Source organism: Salmo salar, chromosome ssa09 (assembly GCF_905237065.1).
Source record: "Salmo salar chromosome ssa09, Ssal_v3.1, whole genome shotgun sequence".
NCBI lineage: Eukaryota > Metazoa > Chordata > Actinopteri > Salmoniformes > Salmonidae > Salmo > Salmo salar.
Window position 1 is genome coordinate 155,069,945 of NC_059450.1, and position 21,005 is coordinate 155,090,949.

At 48.8% G+C, this 21,005-nt stretch overlaps 1 pseudogene; it reads left to right on the forward strand.

The window, feature by feature from the left end:
* The window catches only part of LOC123724107 (nucleolar pre-ribosomal-associated protein 1-like), a 69,227-nt pseudogene that overhangs the window by 19,796 nt on the left and 28,426 nt on the right, over positions 1–21,005 (forward strand).

Consider the following 21,005-nt stretch of genomic DNA (forward strand, 5'->3'; position numbering starts at 1 on the left):
CTACCTACTGTAGTACTGTGGACCTACTGTAGTACTGTGGACCTACTGTAGTACTGTGGACCTACTGTAGGACTGTGGACCTACTGTAGGACTGTGGACCTACTGTGGACCTGCTGTAGGACTGTGGACCTACTGTAGGACTGTGGACCTACTGTGGACCTACTGTAGTACTGTGGACCTACTGTAGAACTGTGGACCTACTGTAGGACTGTGGACCTACTGTAGAACTGTGGACCTACTGTAGGACTGTGGACCTACTGTAGAACTGTGGACCTACTGGGGTAGACAACATACAGTAGACCTCCTAGCTACTAAACTAAATGCAATACTGCCCATGTAGAGCCAATGATAAGCACCTTTTATCTGACTGAATGACCACTCTGCACCAGCAAACAGGTTCTCTCACACTGACTGCTGCACAACATCAACAGAGTGAAGGAGATCAACTGAACTCAGGGGGGGGGGCGTCCATGTTCTCTCTGTAGGTTCTACCGGACATGACCAGCATCGTGTCCAAATGGCAGTCGCTGACCAAGAAGGAGAAAGGAGGGAAGGAAGGGAAGAAGGAAGGAGATGTCAAAGAGGAGGCAGCTAAAGTTCAACAACCTGGTAGATGTCTTATATTCTAATATATTTACAGTCAGTGGATTGTTCTCTTCCTTAGAATTATAATTCTAACTCTCTCTTCATACATCGTGGAAATAGACCTAGTCCTTAACCAATATGGTGTTTTTCCTCATTTCTATATTGTCCTGACTAACTCTCTTTAATTGAACAAGGGGTGACTGACTGACTCTCTCCTGTCTCTCTCTTCCCGTGCGTCTGTCTGTTTGTCTGTCGCGTCTGTCTGTCTGTCTCTACTGTCTGTCTCTACTGTCTGTCTCATCTGTCTGTCTGTCTGTCTTTCCCATCTGTCTGTCTGTCTGTCTTTCCCATCTGTCTGTTTGTCTGTCTTTCCCATCTGTCTGTCTTTCCCATCTCTCTCTCTTTCCCATCTCTCTGTCTTTCCCGTCTGTCTGTCTTTCCCGTCTGTCTGTCTTTCCCGTCTGTCTGTCTTTCCCATCTGTCTGTCTGTCTGTCTTTCCCATCTGTCTGTCTGTCTGTCTTTCCCATCTGTCTGTCTGTCTGTCTGTTTGTCTGTCTTTCCCGTCTTTCTGTCTTTCCCGTCTGTCTGTCTTTCCCGTCTGTCTGTCTTTCCCGTCTGTCTGTCTGTCTGTCTCGTCTTTCCCGTCTGTCTGTCTGTCTCGTCTTTCCCGTCTGTCTTTCCCGTTTGTCTGTCTCGTCTTTCCCGTCTGTCTGTCTTTCCCGTCTGTCTGTCTTTCCCGTCTGTCTGTCTTTCCCGTCTGTCTGTCTTTCCCGTCTGTCTTTCCCGTTTGTCTGTCTCGTCTTTCCCGTCTGTCTGTCTTTCCCGTTTGTCTGTCTCGTCTTTCCCGTCTGTCTGTCTTTCCCGTCTTTCTGTCTTTCCCGTCTGTCTCGTCTTTCCCGTCTGTCTCGTCTTTCCCGTCTGTCTGTCTTTCCCGTCTGTCTGTCTCGTCTTTCCCGTCTGTCTGTCTTTCCCGTCTGTCTGTCTCGTCTTTCCCGTCTGTCTGTCTTTCCCGTCTGTCTGTCTTTCCCGTCTGTCTGTCTCGTCTTTCCCGTCTGTCTGTCTTTCCCGTCTGTCTGTCTCGTCTTTCCCGTCTGTCTCGTCTTTCCCGTCTGTCTCGTCTTTCCCGTCTGTCTGTCTCGTCTTTCCCGTCTGTCTGTCTCGTCTTTCCCGTCTGTCTCGTCTTTCCCGTCTGTCTGTCTTTCCCGTCTGTCTGTCTTTCCCGTCTGTCTGTCTCGTCTTTCCCGTCTGTCTGTCTTTCCCGTCTGTCTGTCTCGTCTTTCCCGTCTGTCTGTCTTTCCCGTCTGTCTGTCTTTCCCGTCTGTCTGTCTCGTCTTTCCCGTCTGTCTCGTCTTTCCCGTCTGTCTGTCTCGTCTCTCCCGTCTGTCTCTGTCTCTCCTTTCTCCTCCAGCCCCGTCAGTCCCCGAGTCTCCAGAGGTCATCCTCCTGAAGGCCCTCATCCTTCAGGTCATGTGTCTCTACCAGAAGGTGGTACCCCATCTGGTCAGCCAGAGCAAGTTTGACTTCAGCAAGCTGCTCAAAGGTACTGCTCTATAAACTCTATGGATGGACGATCGATTGATTCATCGATTGATTGATCTGTTAAAAATATGGAAGTTGCCGCCTTGATGTACTAACAGAATGTTAAAATCGATTAATTTGCCTTCCGTTCTGTTACTACATTAACACAACTTCTGTATTATCCCATCGTTCTGAGTATCCATACTGCTATCCAAAAAGGCCTGTGAAATCATCCACTGATTGTGTCAATCTTCAGGGATCATGTCCAAGTAAATGTTTAGTTTTAACGGTATTGTATTTTGTCTCTCTCTCCAGGTATCGTGTCAGAGAAAGGTATGAGAGAGGAGGTCCCTCCAGTCCTTCAACACCAGATACTACAACTGGCCCTTGACCTGCCGGCCAGCAGATTCTCCTGGTTCAGAGTTCAGGTGAGACCGTTATAGATCGGGGTGTGTTTGCTGTTATCACCTGGTTCAGGGGAGCTTCTAGACCTGGTTCAGGGGAACTTCTAGACCTGCTTCACCTGGTACAGGTGAGCATCTAGACCAGCAAGTTTTCACCTGGTTCAGGGGAGCTAATATCCCCTATAAGGAGCATGGAACAGACCAGGGGTTGTACTGTCTGCCATCTCCTAGAGTGGTTTCAAAGGAAAGGTGAGACTATGGCAACAGTAAATGGCTGTTATTTTCAGGGGCCCAACTTTGGTTTTTAGAAGTGGTAGGGACATAACCTTGCAGGGATCTGGGGGGGCTCTCTCAGGTAATTTGTTAACCTCCCCCTGTTATTGTAATGGTGAGAAGTTGCCAGAGGGCACCGGGCGGGCCGTGGCGCCAGAGGGCGGGCCGTGGCGCCAGAGGGCGGGCCGTGGCGCCAGAGGGCGGGCCGTGGCGCCAGAGGGCGGGCCGTGGCGCCAGAGGGCGGGCCGTGGCGCCAGAGGGCGGGCCGTGGCGCCAGAGGGCGGGCCGTGGCGCCAGAGGGCGGGCCGTGGCGCCAGAGGGCGGGCCGTGGCGCCAGAGGGTGTCACTCTTTGCCTTGACAGCTTTGCACACTCTTGGCATTCTCTCAACCAGCTTCACCTGGAATGCTTTTCCAACAGTCTTGAAGGAGTTCCCACATATGCCTAGCACTCTTTGGCTGCTTTTCCTTCACTCTGCGGTCCAACTCATCCCAAACCATCTCAATTGGGTTTAGGTCGGGTAATTGTGGAAGCCAGGTCATCTGATTGTAGCACTCTGCTTCTTGGTCAAATAGCCCTTACACAGCCTGGAGGTGTTTTGGGTCATTGTCCTGTTGAAAAACAAATGATAGTCCCACTAAGCCCAAACCAGATGGGATGGCGTATCGCTGCAGAATGCTGTGGCAGCCATGCTTGTTAAGTGTGCCTTGAGTTCTAAACAAATCACTAACAGTGTCACCAGCAAAGCATCCACACACCATCACACCTCCTCCTCCATGCTTCACGGTGGGAACCACACATGCGGAGATCATCCGTTCACCTACTCTGTGTCTCACGCTCTGAGGTGTCTGTATGATCCTTCAGCATGCCTCTTTTTGCATCACAGTGCAATAATAAAACTGGGGGGGACAAAATGCAATTTCAGAATGTGTGTGTGTGTGTGTGTGGGGGGGGGGGGGTCATGTCTCCCCCAGTGAAAGTTTTGTCCCTGGTTATTTGTGAAGTCTCCTTTTCATAACCTTGTAGTCATTCCATTTTGCTCCTTGTGTTGTCTCTGTCAGGATCATGTGGAGACAGGCTCTGGGGAGATGTCTGTGTTCTTCTTGCTCCTCAAGATGTTTGTGAGCAGCACCAACAGCCACCTGAAGATCTCCACCAAGAAACTGGTGGTGAAGGTGAGCAGACCTACTGCCTCAGTTCCGTCCGGGTTTCAATCACACACTGGCTTTGTCCTAAATGGCACTCCGTTCTCTAACATAGTGTACTACTTTTGACCAGTGGTGTAAAGTACTTAAGTAAAAAATACTTTAAAGTACTACTTATGTCGTTTTTTTGGGGGTATCTGTACTTTACTATTTATATATATATATTTTTTTACTATTGATAACTTTTACTTCACTACATTCCGAATGAAAATAATGTCTGTACATTTTCCTTGACACCTAAAAGTACTCGTTACATGTAGAATGCTTAGCAGAACAGGAAAATTGTCAAATTCACACACTTATCAAGAGAACATCCCTGGTCATCCCTACTGTCTCTGATCTGGAGGACTCACTAAACAGAGAACATCCCTGGTCGTCACTACTGCCTCTGATCTGGAGGATTCACTAAACAGAGAACATCCCTGGTCATCCCTACTGCCTCTGATCTGGAGGACTCACTAAACAGAGAACATCCCTGGTCGTCCCTACTGCCTCTGATCTGGAGGACTCACTAAACAGAGAACATCCCTGGTCATCCCTACTGCCTCTGATCTGGAGGACTCACTAAACAGAGAACATCCCTGGTCATCCCTACTGCCTCTGATCTGGAGGACTCACTAAACAGAGAACATCCCTGGTCGTCCCTACTGCCTCTGATCTGGAGGACTCACTAAACAGAGAACATCCCTGGTCATCCCTACTGCCTCTGATCTGGAGGACTCACTAAACAGAGAACATCTCTGGTCGTCCCTACTGCCTCTGATCTGGAGGACTCACTAAACAGAGAACATCCCTGGTCATCCCTACTGCCTCTGATCTGGAGGACTCACTAAACAGAGAACATCCCTGGTCATCCCTACTGCCTCTGATCTGGAGGACTCACTAAACACAAATGCTTTGTTTGTAAATGTGTTCCCCTGGCTATCCGTAAAATAACAAAAACGAGAAAATCGTGTTGTCTGGTTTGCTTAATATAAGGAATTTGAAGTGATTTATACTTTTACTTTTGATACTTAAGTATATTTCAAACCAAATACTTTGACTTTTACTCAAGTTGTATTTTACTGCGTGACTTTCACTTTTCCGTGAATAATTTTCTATTAAGAAATCTTTTTCTTTTACCCAAGTATGACAATTTAATACTTTTTCCACCTCTGCTTTTGACCAGGGCCCATAGTGGGTCAAAAGTAGTGCCCTATATAGGGAATTTAGTATACCCACTGACTCGTTTGAATGTGCCCAACGTAGTAAAATGAATTGGGGTGTAATTATTAAATACATCTACAGTGACTTCCTGTAAACTCCTTGGTCTCCATTGTTTGGAATTAGGTGCTGAAGGACAGTGGAGTGTTTGAGTACACCTGGTCTGAGCTGGAGCTGTGGCTGAACCACCTGGACAGACTACAACCAGACCAGCAGGACACAGTCATACACTTCCTGGAGAGGGTCAGTCACCTGGTCCACCTCCGTAGAATACAGTTGGTCGATCGATTGGATCAATTGATACATCAATCAATCAACCAAACAATCAATGAATCAATCAGTCATAGATACTCTCAATCGATCAATCTATCGTTATTCTACGATCGTCGACATAAGTAGCATAAAATAAAAAACATCGATCAACACCTTCTTACCCGAGGCCTTTCGCACTTAGGGATTGATTATTTGATTGTGTTATTGATTGTTTGATTGCGTTATGCTATTTATGATACAGGGTGTGTGTGTGTGTGTGTGTGTGTGTGTTTGTCTCTTCTCTGTGATGTGTTTATGTCCCCCAGGTGATGGTGTGTAACCCTGTGATGTGTTTATGTCCCCCAGGTGATGGTGTGTCACCCTGTGATGTGTTTATGTCCCCCAGGTGATGGTGTGTCTAGTGTGTAACCCTGTGATGTGTTTATGTCCCCCAGGTGATGGTGTGTCACCCTGTGATGTGTTTATGTCCCCCAGGTGATGGTGTGTCTAGTGTGTAACCCTGTGATGTGTTTATGTCCCCCAGGTGATGATGTGTAACCCTGTGATGTGTTTATGTCCCCCAGGTGATGGTGTGTCTGGTGTGTCACACTGTGATGTGTTTATGTCCCCCAGGTGATGGTGTGTCACCCTGTGATGTGTTTATGTCCCCCAGGTGATGGTGTGTAACCCTGTGATGTGTTTATGTCCCCCAGGTGATGGTGTGTCTGGTGTGTCACACTGTGATGTGTTTATGTCCCCCAGGTGATGGTGTGTCACCCTGTGATGTGTTTATGTCCCCCAGGTGATGATGTGTAACCCTGTGATGTGTTTATGTCCCCCAGGTGATGGTGTGTAACCCTGTGATGTGTTTATGTCCCCCAGGTGATGGTGTGTAACCCTGTGATGTGTTTATGTCCCCCAGGTGATGGTGTGTCACCCTGTGATGTGTTTATGTCCCCCAGGTGATGGTGTGTAACCCTGTGATGTGTTTATGTCCCCCAGGTGATGGTGTGTCTGGTGTGTCACACTGTGATGTGTTTATGTCCCCCAGGTGATGGTGTGTCACCCTGTGATGTGTTTATGTCCCCCAGGTGATGGTGTGTAACCCTGTGATGTGTTTATGTCCCCCAGGTGATGATGTGTAACCCTGTGATGTGTTTATGTCCCCCAGGTGATGGTGTGTCTAGTGTGTCACCCTGTGATGTGTTTATGTCCCCCAGGTGATGGTGTGTCTGGTGTGTAACCCTTACACCTACACAGACAAGGTGGCCAGTCTTGTCCAGGAGGCAGCCTACCTACAGGCCAATCTTAGCGGACAGGATGGTGACAACGCCAGCATCCCCATCTCTCACATAGACGGTTGGTGATTTACTACACTACATCCTGTCTCTCTCACATAGACGGTTGGTGATTTACTACACTACATCCTGTCTCTCTCACATAGACGGTTGGTGATTTACTACAGTACATCCTGTCTCTCTCACATAGACGGTTGGTGATTTACTACACTACATCCTGTCTCTCTCACATAGACGGTTGGTGATTTACTACAGTACATCCTGTCTCTCTCACATAGACGGTTGGTGATTTACTACAGTACATCCTGTCTCTCTCACATAGACGGTTGGTGATTTACTACTGTACATCCTGTCTCTCTCACATAGACGGTTGGTGATTTACTACACTACATCCTGTCTCTCTCACATAGACGGTTGGTGATTTACTACACTACATCCTGTCTCTCACACATAGACGGTTGGTGATTTACTACACTACATCCTGTCTCTCTCACATAGACGGTTGGTGATTTACTACACTACATCCTGTCTCTCCACATAGACGGTTGGTGATTTACTACTACACTACATCCTGTCTCTCTCACATAGACGGTTGGTGATTTACTACACTACATCCTGTCTCTCTCACATAGACGGTTGGTGATTTACTACAGTACATCCTGTCTCTCACATAGACGGTTGGTGATTTACTACAGTACATCCTGTCTCTCTCACATAGACGGGTTGGTGATTTACTACACTACATCCTGTCTCTCTCACATAGACGGTTGGTGATTTACTACACTACATCCTGTCTCTCTCACATAGACGGTTGGTGATTTACTACAGTACATCCTGTCTCTCTCACATAGCCGGTTGGTGATTTACTACAGTACATCCTGTCTCTCTCACATAGATGGTTGGTGATTTACTACACTACATCCTGTCTCTCACATAGACGGTTGGTGATTTACTACTACACTACATCCTGTCTCTCTCACATAGACGGTTGGTGATTTACTACTACACTACATCCTGTCTCTCTCACATAGACGGTTGGTGATTTACTACAGTACATCCTGTCTCTCACACATAGACGGTTGGTGATTTACTACAGTACATCCTGTCTCTCTCACATAGACGGTTGGTGATTTACTACAGTACATCCTGTCTCTCTCACATAGACGGTTGGTGATTTACTACAGTACATCCTGTCTCTCTCACATAGACGGTTGGTGATTTACTACAGTACATCCTGTCTCTCTCACATAGACGGTTGGTGATTTACTACAGTACATCCTGTCTCTCTCACATAGACGGTTGGTGATTTACTACAGTACATCCTGTCTCTCTCACATAGACGGTTGGTGATTTACTACAGTACATCCTGTCTCTCTCACATAGACGGTTGGTGATTTACTACAGTACATCCTGTCTCTCTCACATAGACGGTTGGTGATTTACTACACTACATCCTGTCTCTCTCACATAGACGGTTGGTGATTTACTACACTACATCCTGTCTCTCTCACATAGACGGTTGGTGATTTACTACAGTACATCCTGTCTCTCTCACATAGACGGTTGGTGATTTACTACAGTACATCCTGTCTCTCACATAGACGGTTGGTGATTTACTACTGTACATCCTGTCTCTCTCACATAGACGGTTGGTGATTTACTACACTACATCCTGTCTCTCTCACATAGACGGTTGGTGATTTACTACACTACATCCTGTCTCTCACACATAGACGGTTGGTGATTTACTACACTACATCCTGTCTCTCTCACATAGACGGTTGGTGATTTACTACACTACATCCTGTCTCTCACACATAGACGGTTGGTGATTTACTACTACACTACATCCTGTCTCTCTCACATAGACGGTTGGTGATTTACTACACTACATCCTGTCTCTCTCACATAGACGGTTGGTGATTTACTACAGTACATCCTGTCTCTCACATAGACGGTTGGTGATTTACTACAGTACATCCTGTCTCTCTCACATAGACGGTTGGTGATTTACTACACTACATCCTGTCTCTCTCACATAGACGGTTGGTGATTTACTACACTACATCCTGTCTCTCTCACATAGACGGTTGGTGATTTACTACAGTACATCCTGTCTCTCTCACATAGCCGGTTGGTGATTTACTACAGTACATCCTGTCTCTCTCACATAGATGGTTGGTGATTTACTACACTACATCCTGTCTCTCACATAGACGGTTGGTGATTTACTACTACACTACATCCTGTCTCTCTCACATAGACGGTTGGTGATTTACTACTACACTACATCCTGTCTCTCTCACATAGACGGTTGGTGATTTACTACAGTACATCCTGTCTCTCACACATAGACGGTTGGTGATTTACTACAGTACATCCTGTCTCTCTCACATAGACGGTTGGTGATTTACTACAGTACATCCTGTCTCTCTCACATAGACGGTTGGTGATTTACTACAGTACATCCTGTCTCTCTCACATAGACGGTTGGTGATTTACTACACTACATCCTGTCTCTCTCTCACATAGACGGTTGGTGATTTACTACACTACATCCTGTCTCTCTCACATAGACGGTTGGTGATTTACTACAGTACATCCTGTCTCTCTCACATAGACGGTTGGTGATTTACTACAGTACATCCTGTCTCTCTCACATAGACGGTTGGTGATTTACTACAGTACATCCTGTCTCTCTCACATAGACGGTTGGTGATTTACTACAGTACATCCTGTCTCTCTCACATAGACGGTTGGTGATTTACTACAGTACATCCTGTCTCTCTCACATAGACGGTTGGTGATTTACTACAGTACATCCTGTCTCTCTCACATAGACGGTTGGTGATTTACTACAGTACATCCTGTCTCTCTCACATAGACGGTTGGTGATTTACTACAGTACATCCCCATTTCACGCCTGTTATCTTCCACGATTCTTTCCATTCTCCTTCGACCTCTCTCATCAACGAGCTGTTTTCACCCACAGGACTGTCGCTGACTGAATGTTTTTTGTTTGTTGCACCGTTCTCTGTAAACCATAAACATTGTCGTGTGTGAAAAGCCCAGGAAGTAGTTTCTGAGATACTGGAACCATTGAGCCTGGCACCGACGATACCACGCTCAGTCGCTTAGGTCACTCATTTAGCCCATTCTAACGTTCAGTGGAACAGTAACTGAATGTCTCGATGCCTGTCTGCCTGCTTTATATAGCAAGACACGGCCACGTGACTCACTGTTTGTAGGAGCGAACCACTTTGGTGACAGGGTGGTGTACCTAATATACTGGCCACCGTGTGTGTGTGTGTGTGTGTGTGTGTGTATTCTATCCATGCAGGCTTTCTCGGGCAGCCTGAGACATGAAACACTTAGGTGGAAGGGCATACAGGCTGGCGCCAATTTATTAATGCACAGTTTGCCTAAATGGAAAATGGAAAAACGTAATTTTATTCAACACTAGTTTTAAAAAAAAATAATAATAATAATAATTATCGACACGACAGTTCATTTGAAACGCACAGGCAATTGTCGCATGTATTTTCTATGTGAACTTTCTAAACGTCGACAACAATAAAAAATCACTGGGTAAGTTAATAATGGAAACATGGCTAGTGAAGACAAAGCCTTGGCCTGGTGGGAAACATTGTGCTGCTGTATTTCTAGATGTGCTGGACATGGTTGACGTAATCATGGAGGGCAGCGAGGGGGAGACGGAGGAGCTGGGCCCGGCGCTTAGTGATGACCTCATCCTCCAGACCTTCCCATTCAGTGCCGTGGTACCTGCTGTCCTGGAGGCCAGGAACAAACTACCTGCTACCTACAGAACGGAGAAAGGTAAACTACTAAAGTACTGGGGGACTGGCTGACTGTCTGGCGGGCGGACTGTCTGGCTTGACTGTCTGGCTGACTGGCTGTCTGGGTCTGGCTGACTGTCTGGCGGGCGGACTGTCTGGCTTGACTGACTGTCTGGCTGTCTGGGTCTGGCTGACTGGCTGTCTGGGTCTGGCTGACTGACTGTCTGGCTGACTGACTGTCTGGCTGTCTGACTGTCTGGCTGGCTGTCTGGCTGACTGGCTGACTGACTGACTGTCTGGGTCTGGCTGACTGACTGTCTGGGTCTGGCTGACTGACTGTCTGGGTCTGGCTGACTGACTGTCTGGGTCTGGCTGACTGACTGTCTGGGTCTGGCTGACTGACTGTCTGGGTCTGGCTGACTGGCTGACTGTCTGTGGCTCGTTCAAACACTCAAAGCCTTGTTTGTGTGTATTCATAGATGTGTATAATGTAATGTTGTGTATTTGACCCGAGGGATGGTGTATAATGTAATGTTGTGTATTTGACCCGAGGGATGGTGTATAATGTAATGTTGTGTATTTGACCTGAGGGATGGTGTATAATGTAATGTTGTGTATTTGACCCGAGGGATGGTGTATAATGTTGTGTATTTGACCTGAGGGATGGTGTATAATGTAATGTTGTGTATTTGACCCGAGGGATGGTGTATAATGTTGTGTATTTGACCCGAGGGATGGTGTATAATGTAATGTTGTGTATTTGACCCGAGGGATGGTGTATAATGTAATGTTGTGTATTTGACCCGAGGGATGGTGTATAATGTAATGTTGTGTATTTGACCCGAGGGATGGTGTATAATGTAATGTTGTGTATTTGACCCGAGGGATGGTGTATAATGTAATGTTGTGTATTTGACCCGAGGGATGGTGTATAATGTAATATTGTGTATTTGACCCGAGGGATGGTGTATAATGTATTGTGTATTTGACCCGAGGGATGGTGTATATGGTAATGTTGTGTATTTGACCCGAGGGATGGTGTATAATGTTGTGTATTTGACCCGAGGGATGGTGTGTAATGTTGTGTATTTGACCCGAGGGATGGTGTGTAATGTTGTGTATTTGACCTGAGGGATGGTGTATAATGTTGTGTATTTGACCCGAGGGATGGTGTATAATGTAATGTTGTGTATTTGACCCGAGGGATGGTGTATAATGTTGTGTATTTGACCCGAGGGATGGTGTATAATGTTGTGTATTTGACCCGAGGGATGGTGTATAATGTTGTGTATTTGACCCGAGGGATGGTGTATAATGTAATGTTGTGTATTTGACCCGAGGGATGGTGTATAATGTTGTGTATTTGACCCGAGGGATGGTGTATAATGTTGTGTATTTGACCCGAGGGATGGTGTATAATGTTGTGTATTTGACCCGAGGGATGGTGTATAATGTAATGTTGTGTATTTAGGTGTAGTATACGACTACATGGCAGCAGTCCTATGTGATGTGCTCCACTGTCAGAGAGACCCTCTGCCCCTCAGCCTGGCTCTTCTCCAGTACGATAAAGAGCTGAACTCCTCAGAAGACCCTGGTCCTCCCCATCACTCCATCATTCACCTTCATCACTACTACACAACATGGCTACCCCAGCAGGCCCGGGAACACCTGGTTAGAACTCCTCCCTCTCATCACCATCATACAGATAATAACTGTTATTATCTTAACATCAGTCTTATTACATGTAATAGTGTTATTATCATGTTCATTATAAGGTTATTGTAAAAGTGTTATATTATTTAATAGTGCTAATTACAACGATGATTTTTATGTATCCGCAACAACTTCCTGTTTTATGGTCTCTCCCTCTGTCTGACAGTTCCAGTCCTGTGAAAGCCCTTTCCCTGTCTCTCCTAGTCCTGTGACCTTTACTGGTCTCCTGAAGACGGCCTACACCCAAGGGGCCTCTGCCCTGCTAGAAGACTCCTTCAGACGGAGGCTAGAGAAGAGTCTGGTCACTATGGAGATGGCAGAGTATCCTGTTGCAGCCAAGCAGATCCTACTGTACATCAAAACCACTGTGGACAACTTCAGCATGGTACAGAGAAACACTAAGCTGTATGAGCGCTGCTTTATCGAGCCGCATCTACCATGACTAGCTCCTAACACGTAGCCTCCTCCCGTCTCTCTCCTAACGCGTAGCCTCCTCCCGTCTCTCTCCTAACACGTAGCCTCCTCCCGTCTCTCTCCTAACACGTAGCCTCCTCCCGTCTCTCTCTCTCCTAACACGTAGCCTCCTCCCGTCTCTCTCCTAACACGTAGCCTCCTCCCGTCTCTCTCCTAACACGTAGCCGCCTCCCGTCTCTCTCTCCTAACACGTAGCCTCCTCCCGTCTCTCTCTCCTAACACGTAGCCTCCTCCCGTCTCTCTCCTAACACGTAGCCTCCTCCCGTCTCTCTCCTAACACGTAGCCTCCTCCCGTCTCTCTCCTAACCGCGTAGCCTCCTCCCGTCTCTCTCTCCTAACACGTAGCCTCCTCCCGCTCTCTCTCTCCTAACACGTAGCCTCCTCCCGTCTCTCTCTCCTAACACGTAGCCGCCTCCCGTCTCTCTCTCCTAACACGTAGCCTCCTCCCGTCTCTCTCTCCTAACACGTAGCCTCCTCCCGTCTCTCTCCTAACACGTAGCCTCCTCCCGTCTCTCTCTCCTAACACGTAGCCTCCTCCCCGTCTCTCTCCTAACACGTAGCCGCCTCCCGTCTCTCTCTCCTAACGCGTAGCCTCCTCCCGTCTCTCTCCTAACGCGTAGCCTCCTCCCGTCTCTCTCCTAACGCGTAGCCTCCTCCCGCTCTCTCTCCTAACGCGTAGCCGCCTCCCGTCTCTCTCTCCTAACGCGTAGCCTCCTCCCGTCTCTCTCCTAACGCGTAGCCTCCTCCCGTCTCTCTCCTAACGCGTAGCCTCCTCCCGTCTCTCTCCTAACGCGTAGCCTCCTCCCGTCTCTCTCTCTCCTAACGCGTAGCCTCCTCCCCGTTCTCTCTCTCCTAACGCGTAGCCTCCTCCCGTCTCTCTCTCTCCCTAACAGCGTAGCCGCCTCCCGTCTCTCTCTCCTAACGCGTAGCCTCCTCCCGTCTCTCTCTCTCCTAACGCGTAGCCTCCTCCCGTCTCTCCACCTCTCCTAACGCGTAGCCGCCTCCCGTCTCTCTCTCTCCTAACGCGTAGCCTCCTCCCGTCTCTCTCTCTCCTAACGCGTAGCCTCCTCCCGTCTCTCTCTCTCCTAACGCGTAGCCTCCCGTCTCTCTCTCTCCTAACGCGTAGCCTCCTCCCGTCTCTCTCTCTCCTAACGCGTAGCCTCCTCCCCGTCTCTCTCTCCTAACGCGTAGCCGCCTCCCGTCTCTCTCTCCTAACGCCGTAGCCTCCTCCCGTCTCTCTCTCCTAACGCGTAGCCGCCTCCCGTCTCTCTCTCCTAACGCGTAGCCTCCTCCCGTCTCTCTCTCCTAACGCGTAGCCTCCTCCCGTCTCTCTCCTAACGCGTAGCCTCCTCCCGTCTCTCTCCTAACGCGTAGCCTCCTCCCGTCTCTCTCTCTCCTAACGCGTAGCCTCCTCCCGTCTCTCTCTCCTAACGCGTAGCCTCCTCCCGTCTCTCTCTCTCCTAACGCGTAGCCGCCTCCCGTCTCTCTCTCTCCTAACGCGTAGCCTCCTCCCGCTCTCTCTCTCCTAACGCGTAGCCTCCTCCCGTCTCTCTCTCTCCTAACGCGTAGCCGCCTCCCGTCTCTCTCCTAACGCGTAGCCGCCTCCCGTCTCTCTCTCTCCTAACGCGTAGCCGCCTCCCGTCTCTCTCTCCTAACGCGTAGCCGCCTCCCGTCTCTCTCTCTCCTAACGCGTAGCCGCCTCCCCGTCTCTCTCTCCTAACGCGTAGCCGCCTCCCGTCTCTCTCTCCTAACGCGTAGCCGCCTCCCGTCTCTCTCTCTCCTAACGCGTAGCCTCCTCCCGTCTCTCTCTCCTAACGCGTAGCCTCCTCCCGTCTCTCTCTCCTAACGCGTAGCCGCCTCCCGTCTCTCTCTCCCTAACGCGTAGCCGCCTCCCCGTCTCTCTCTCCTAACGCGTAGCCGCCTCCCGTCTCTCTCTCTCCTAACGCGTAGCCTCCTCCCGTCTCTCTCTCCTAACGCGCAGCCGCCTCCCGTCTCTCTCCTAACGCGTAGCCTCCTCCCGTCTCTCTCTCCTAACGCGTAGCCGCCTCCCGTCTCTCTCTCCTAACGCGTAGCCGCCTCCCGTCTCTCTCTCTCCTAACGCGTAGCCGCCTCCCGTCTCTCTCTCTCCTAACGCGTAGCCGCCTCCCGTCTCTCTCTCTCCTAACGCGTAGCCGCCTCCCGTCTCTCTCTCCTAACGCGTAGCCGCCTCCCGTCTCTCTCTCTCCTAACGCGTAGCCGCCTCCCGTCTCTCTCTCCTAACGCGTAGCCGCCTCCCGTCTCTCTCTCTCCTAACGCGTAGCCGCCTCCCGTCTCTCTCTCTCCTAACGCGTAGCCGCCTCCCGTCTCTCTCTCTCCTAACGCGTAGCCGCCTCCGTCTCTCTCTCTCCTAACGCGTAGCCGCCTCCCGTCTCTCTCTCTCCTAACGCGTAGCCGCCTCCCGTCTCTCTCTCCTAACGCGTAGCCGCCTCCCGTCTCTCTCTCTCCTAACGCGTAGCCTCCTCCCGTCTCTCTCTCTCCTAACGCGTAGCCGCCTCCCGTCTCTCTCTCCTAACGCGTAGCCGCCTCCCGTCTCTCTCTCCTAGCAGCGTTGCAGCCTCCCGTCTCTCTCTCTCCTAACGCGTAGCCTCCTCCCCGTCTCTCTCTCCTAACGCGTAGCCGCCTCCCGTCTCTCTCTCTCCCTAACGCGTAGCCGCCTCCCGTCTCTCTCTCTCCTAACGCGTAGCCGCCTCCCGTCTCTCTCTCTCCTAACGCGTAGCCGCCTCCCGTCTCTCTCTCCTAACGCGTAGCCGCCTCCCGTCTCTCTCTCTCCTAACGCGTAGCCGCCTCCCGTCTCTCTCTCTCCTAAGCGCGTAGCCGCCTCCCGTCTCTCTCTCTCCTAACGCGTAGCCTCCTCCCGTCTCTCTCTCTCCTAACGCGTAGCCTCCTCCCGTCTCTCCACAGTTGTCTAAAAACACAGGGCTGCTGGCGCTCAGTGTCCTAATGGGAATTCTCCAGGGGTTGGTGTTGAGGCTTCAGAGCCCACAGGAACCAACTTTGGAAACCGAGGCTGAGACCATGGTGGCTGATCAGAAGGAAGCGGAGACGGCAGAAACCATGGCTGTGGATCCCAAGGTGGCGGCAGAGACGGAGCCTATAGCTATGGACCAGGACTCAGCCACTGTAGTAGATCCAGCCAAGGCAGCAGAACCCAAAGCTGTGGACCTCCTGAATGGATCAGAGCTCTTGCTGGAGTTCAACCCGTCTTCTGAAGCGGAGGACAACCACAGCCTGGTAGGACCAGTAGCCCTTCTACTGGAGGTGGTATACCAGATATATAGTAGTCAGAATTTCAACTCTTCGTGCCATATCAAAAAGGAGGACCAGGACTCCGTGACCTTCGTCAGGGATATCTTTAGAGTTGTAGTCTTGTTCTTCTTTGTTTACTGTAACTTAGTAACTTATCCCAGGTGGATTTGGGATATTTCTCGTTGTCGTTTTGTTCTGGTGATGTGATATACTGTAATCTTTTCCCTGATCTGTGTGTGTAGATGGCGTTGTCAGTGCTGAGTTCCATCCTGAAGCACCCGTGTATGGAGCAGTGGTTCCTGTCTCTGGAGTTGTCCTCCGTCCCTCCCTACCTCCCTCAACCCTGTCAGGCTGAAGCTGCTTTGTGCACAACTGTCTGACTGCATCCTGGGTCTATTACAGACCTCTGCCGCCGCCCTTCGACCCCTGGACTCCCTCTATCTCCTCTCCCCCTACCTGAAGGCTGTTTCAAGGGCTCTGCTCAGAGAGCTGGGGAGAGGCGGGAGGTCGACGAGGCGTCCCGGCCTGTGAGAGCCTTCATGGCCCTGCATGCCTACATGGAACCCCCTCTCCTCCAGGAGCTGGTCTCTTCCCTTCTCCTCCTCCCCAAGGAGACCCTCATCACCCCGGGAGGGTGACAGGGAGGGAGAGAAGAGCTCCAGAGCAGCAGAGCTCAGTGTCTACGGACGCACAGCTCTACAGATCCTCACCGAGACCTCCTCCACCAACACCTCTTCATCCGGTTCTCCTGTCCTCCTCTCCCAGGCCCACCTCCAAGGCCTGGCCACCCTGCTCCTCTCCTGCTCTAGCCCGTCTCTGGAGAGAACTTCCTCCTGCAGGCCCTGAGGACCCAGCCAGGCAACGCTAAACTACTCCACACTGACGTCCTGCTCCATTGTCTCCAGGGACCTGTTACTGCAGCCACCCAGGCCATCGGGGTAGCCCCTGCTGCTGAACTGCTCTTCTCACAGGCTCTGCTTCGAGGTGTGGTGCCTGCAGCCGCAGAACGTGGAGAAACTCACAGACCAGACAGAGAGATTCCTACCGCTGGTCAACAGTTACCTGCAGACTGCAGCCAGGGAGGACCCGGCCAGGCCTAAAGAAGGTAGGTGGTCGTGGTCTTGTTTTGGGGTGTCAGCCTCATTGTTACTATATTTATGCCTCCGTCGGGGAGAATCCTTACTTCCACTTATTTAGTCTCTCTCCATTGACATTTTAATGCTTGACTTAAGAAGTGAAAAATGTATGGTTGGTTCTTAACTATCACAGTCACCGTGTTGTTTGACATGTCCATGTTGTCCCACAGTTCAGACAGCGGTGCTGAAGACCCTGAAGAAGGCCCTGTTCCCCAGGCTGAGCCTCTCTGTGCTGGGGCAGGACACAGGGGAGGCCCCTGGAGGCTGTGGAGGTTGTGGAGGCTCTGTCTAGTCTGGTCACGCTGGCGACTAAGGTCAAGGACATCAGAGAGCTCGTCACCTCCTTTGCCTGCTGCCCTGCAGAAACTAGACGGCTTTGAGAGGTAATGTGTTTGTACAGGTATTACCTCAGTAAAACCATAGCCGAATACAACAGGTGTAGACCTTACTTTGAAATGCTTACTTACAAGCCCTTAACCAACAATACAATAAATATTTACTAATTAACCAGAGTAAGAAATGTAAGAGAAACAATAAAATAACAATAGCGAGGATATATACAGGGGGTACAGGTTAGTAATGAGACTATATACAGGGGGGTACAGGTTAGTAATGAGGCTATATACAGGGGGTACCGGTTAGTAATGAGACTATATACAGGGGGTACAGGTTAGTAATGAGGCTATATATAGGGGTACAGGTTAGTATGAGGCTATATACAGGGGGTACAGGTATAAGGGGGTACAGGTTAGTAATGAGGTACAGGTACAGTTAGTAATGAGGCTTAATCAGGCAGGTTAGTAATGAGGCTATATACAGGGGTACAGGTTAGTAATGAGGCTATATACAGGGGTACAGGTTAGTAATGAGACTATATACAGGGGGTACAGGTTAGTAATGAGACTATATACAGGGGGTACAGGTTAGTAATAGACTATATACAGGGGTACAGGTTAGTAATGAGACTATGTACAGGGGGTACAGGTTAGTAATGAGACCTATATACAGGGGTACAGGATGTAGTGAGACTATATACAGGGGTACAGGTTAGTAGTGAGACCTATACAGGGGTACAGGTTGATAATGAGATCCTATATACAGGGGTACAGGTTAGTAATGAGGCTATATACAGGGGTACAGGTTAGTAATGAGGCTATATACAGGGTTACAGGTTAGTAATGAGGCTATATACAGGGTACAGGTTAGTAATGAGGCTATATACAGGGGGTACCGGTTAGTAATGAGACTATATACAGGGGGTCAGGTTAGTAATGAGGCTATATATAGGGGTACAGGTTGTAATGAGGCTATACAGGGGGTACAGGTTAGTAATGAGGCTATATACAGGGGGTACAGGTTAGTAATGAGGCTATATATCAGGGGGACAGGTTAGTAATGAGGCTATATACAGGGGGTACAGGTTAGTAATGAGGCTATATACAGGGGGTACAGGTTAGTAATGAGGCTATATACAGGGGTACAGGTTAGTAATGAGACTATATACAGGGGTACAGGTTAGTAATGAGACTATATACAGGGGCACAGGTTAGTAATGAGACTATATACAGGGGTACAGGTTAGTAATGAGACTATGTACAGGGGTATAGGTTAGTAATGAGACCTATATACAGGGGTACAGGTGTAATGAGGCTATATACGGGGTACAGGTTAGTAAGAGGCTATATAAGGGTTACAGGTTAGTAATGAGGCTATATACAGGGGTACCAGGTTAGTAATGAGGCTATATACAGGGGTACAGGTTAGTAATGAGGCTATATACAGGGGGTACAGGTTAGTAATGAGGCTATATACAGGGGGTACAGGTTAGTAATGAGACTATATACAGGGGTACAGGTTAGTAATGAGACTATATACAGGGGTACAGGTTAGTAATGAGACTATATACAGGGGGTACAGGTTAGTAATGAGACTATATACAGGGGGTACAGGTTAGTAATGAGACTATATACAGGGGTACAGGTTAGTAATGAGACTATATACAGGGGTACAGGTTAGTAATGAGACTATATACAGGGGGTACAGGTTAGTAATGAGACTATATACAGGGTACAGGTTAGTAATGAGACTATATACAGGGGTACAGGTTAGTAATGAGACTATATACAGGGGTACAGGTTAGTAATGAGACTATATACAGGGGTACAGGTTAGTAATGAGACTATATACAGGGGTACAGGTTAGTAATGAGACTATATACAGGGGTACAGGTTAGTAATGAGGCTATATACAGGGGGTACAGGTTAGTAATGAGACTATATACAGGGGGTACAGGTTAGTAATGAGGCTATATACAGGGGTACAGGTTAGTAATGAGACTATATACAGGGGGTACCGGTTAGTAATGAGACTATATACAGGGGGTACAGGTTAGTAATGAGACTATATACAGGGGGTACCGGTTAGTCCATGTAATTGAGGTAATATGTTCATGTAGGTAGGGGTAAAGTGAATATGCATAGATAGTAAACAGAGAGTAGCAGCAGTGTAAAAACGAAGGGGGCGGTCAGTGTAAATAGTCCGGTGGACATTTAATTAACTGTTCAGCAGTCTTATGGCTTGGAGGTAGAAGCTGTTAAGGAGCGTTTTGGACCTAGACTTGGCGCTCGGTATCGCTTGCTGTGCGGTAGCAGAGAGAACAGTCTATGACTTGGGTGACTGGAGTCTCTGACAATTTTTAGGGGTTTTCCTCTGACACTGCCTATAATATAGGTCCTGGATGGCAGGAAGCTTGGCCCTCTTCACGACGGTCTCGGTCTGTGTTTGGACCATGATAGTTTGTTGGTGATGTGGACACCAAGGAACTTAACTCTCAATCCGCTCTACTACAGCCCTGTCGAGTGAATATGTTCGGTCCTCCTTTTCCTGTAGTCCACAATCAGCTCCTTTGTCTTGATCACGTTGAAGGAGAGGTTGTTGTCTTGTCACCACACTGCCAGGTCTCTGACCACCTCCCTATAGGCTGTCTCATTGTTGTCGGTCATCAGGCTTACCACTGTTGTGTCGTCAGCAAACTTTATAATGGTGTTGGAGTCATGCTTGGCCATGCAGTCATGGGTGAACAGGGAGTTGAGTTTGAGTTGATTTTATTTTTACAGGGACAGTGCACATTAATCAACGTTTCAGTAAAAGTGCGGTTTTAGCCAGCTCGGCTAATTTTCAACCGCAGTCCCTGGGCAGGTTATTAAAAACAATTACAATATAGACAATCATTGAACAGTGAGCACACGCCCAGAGTAACATAGGACAAGCAAGACATAGCATACAGACAGAGAAACATAGGACAAGCAAGACATAGCATACAGACAGAGCAACATAGGACAAGCAAGATGTAGCATACAGACAGAGCAACATAGAACAAGCAAAGATGTAGCATACAGACAGAGCAACATAGAACAAGCAAGATGTAGCATACAGACAGAGCAACATAGAACAAGCAAGATGTAGCATACAGACAGAGCAACATAGGACAAGCAAGACATAGCATACAGACAGAGCAACATAGAACAAAAAGCAACAAGACAAAGTGGCAATACACAGCTAGGGATTATGTTCACAAGTCTGATTGACCTTTAGCCATGTCTTCATGCATTTTGTGAAAGTGTGATATGTGGTGCAGTTATGTGTCTGATGGCAGTGTATTCCAGACATGGGAAGCTCTCGCAGAGAAAGCGGATTTACTAAAGGTGCTTTTCCTTAAGGGAACTATACAGTCACCTCTCATGGCAGACCTTGTGGATCTGCTGCCATATGTTTGGGTTTTCTGTTTTACAAAAAATACTGAGTGGAGGGGGGAGCCAGGCCATTTAGGATCTGGAATACAAGACATGCGTCGGTGTATTGC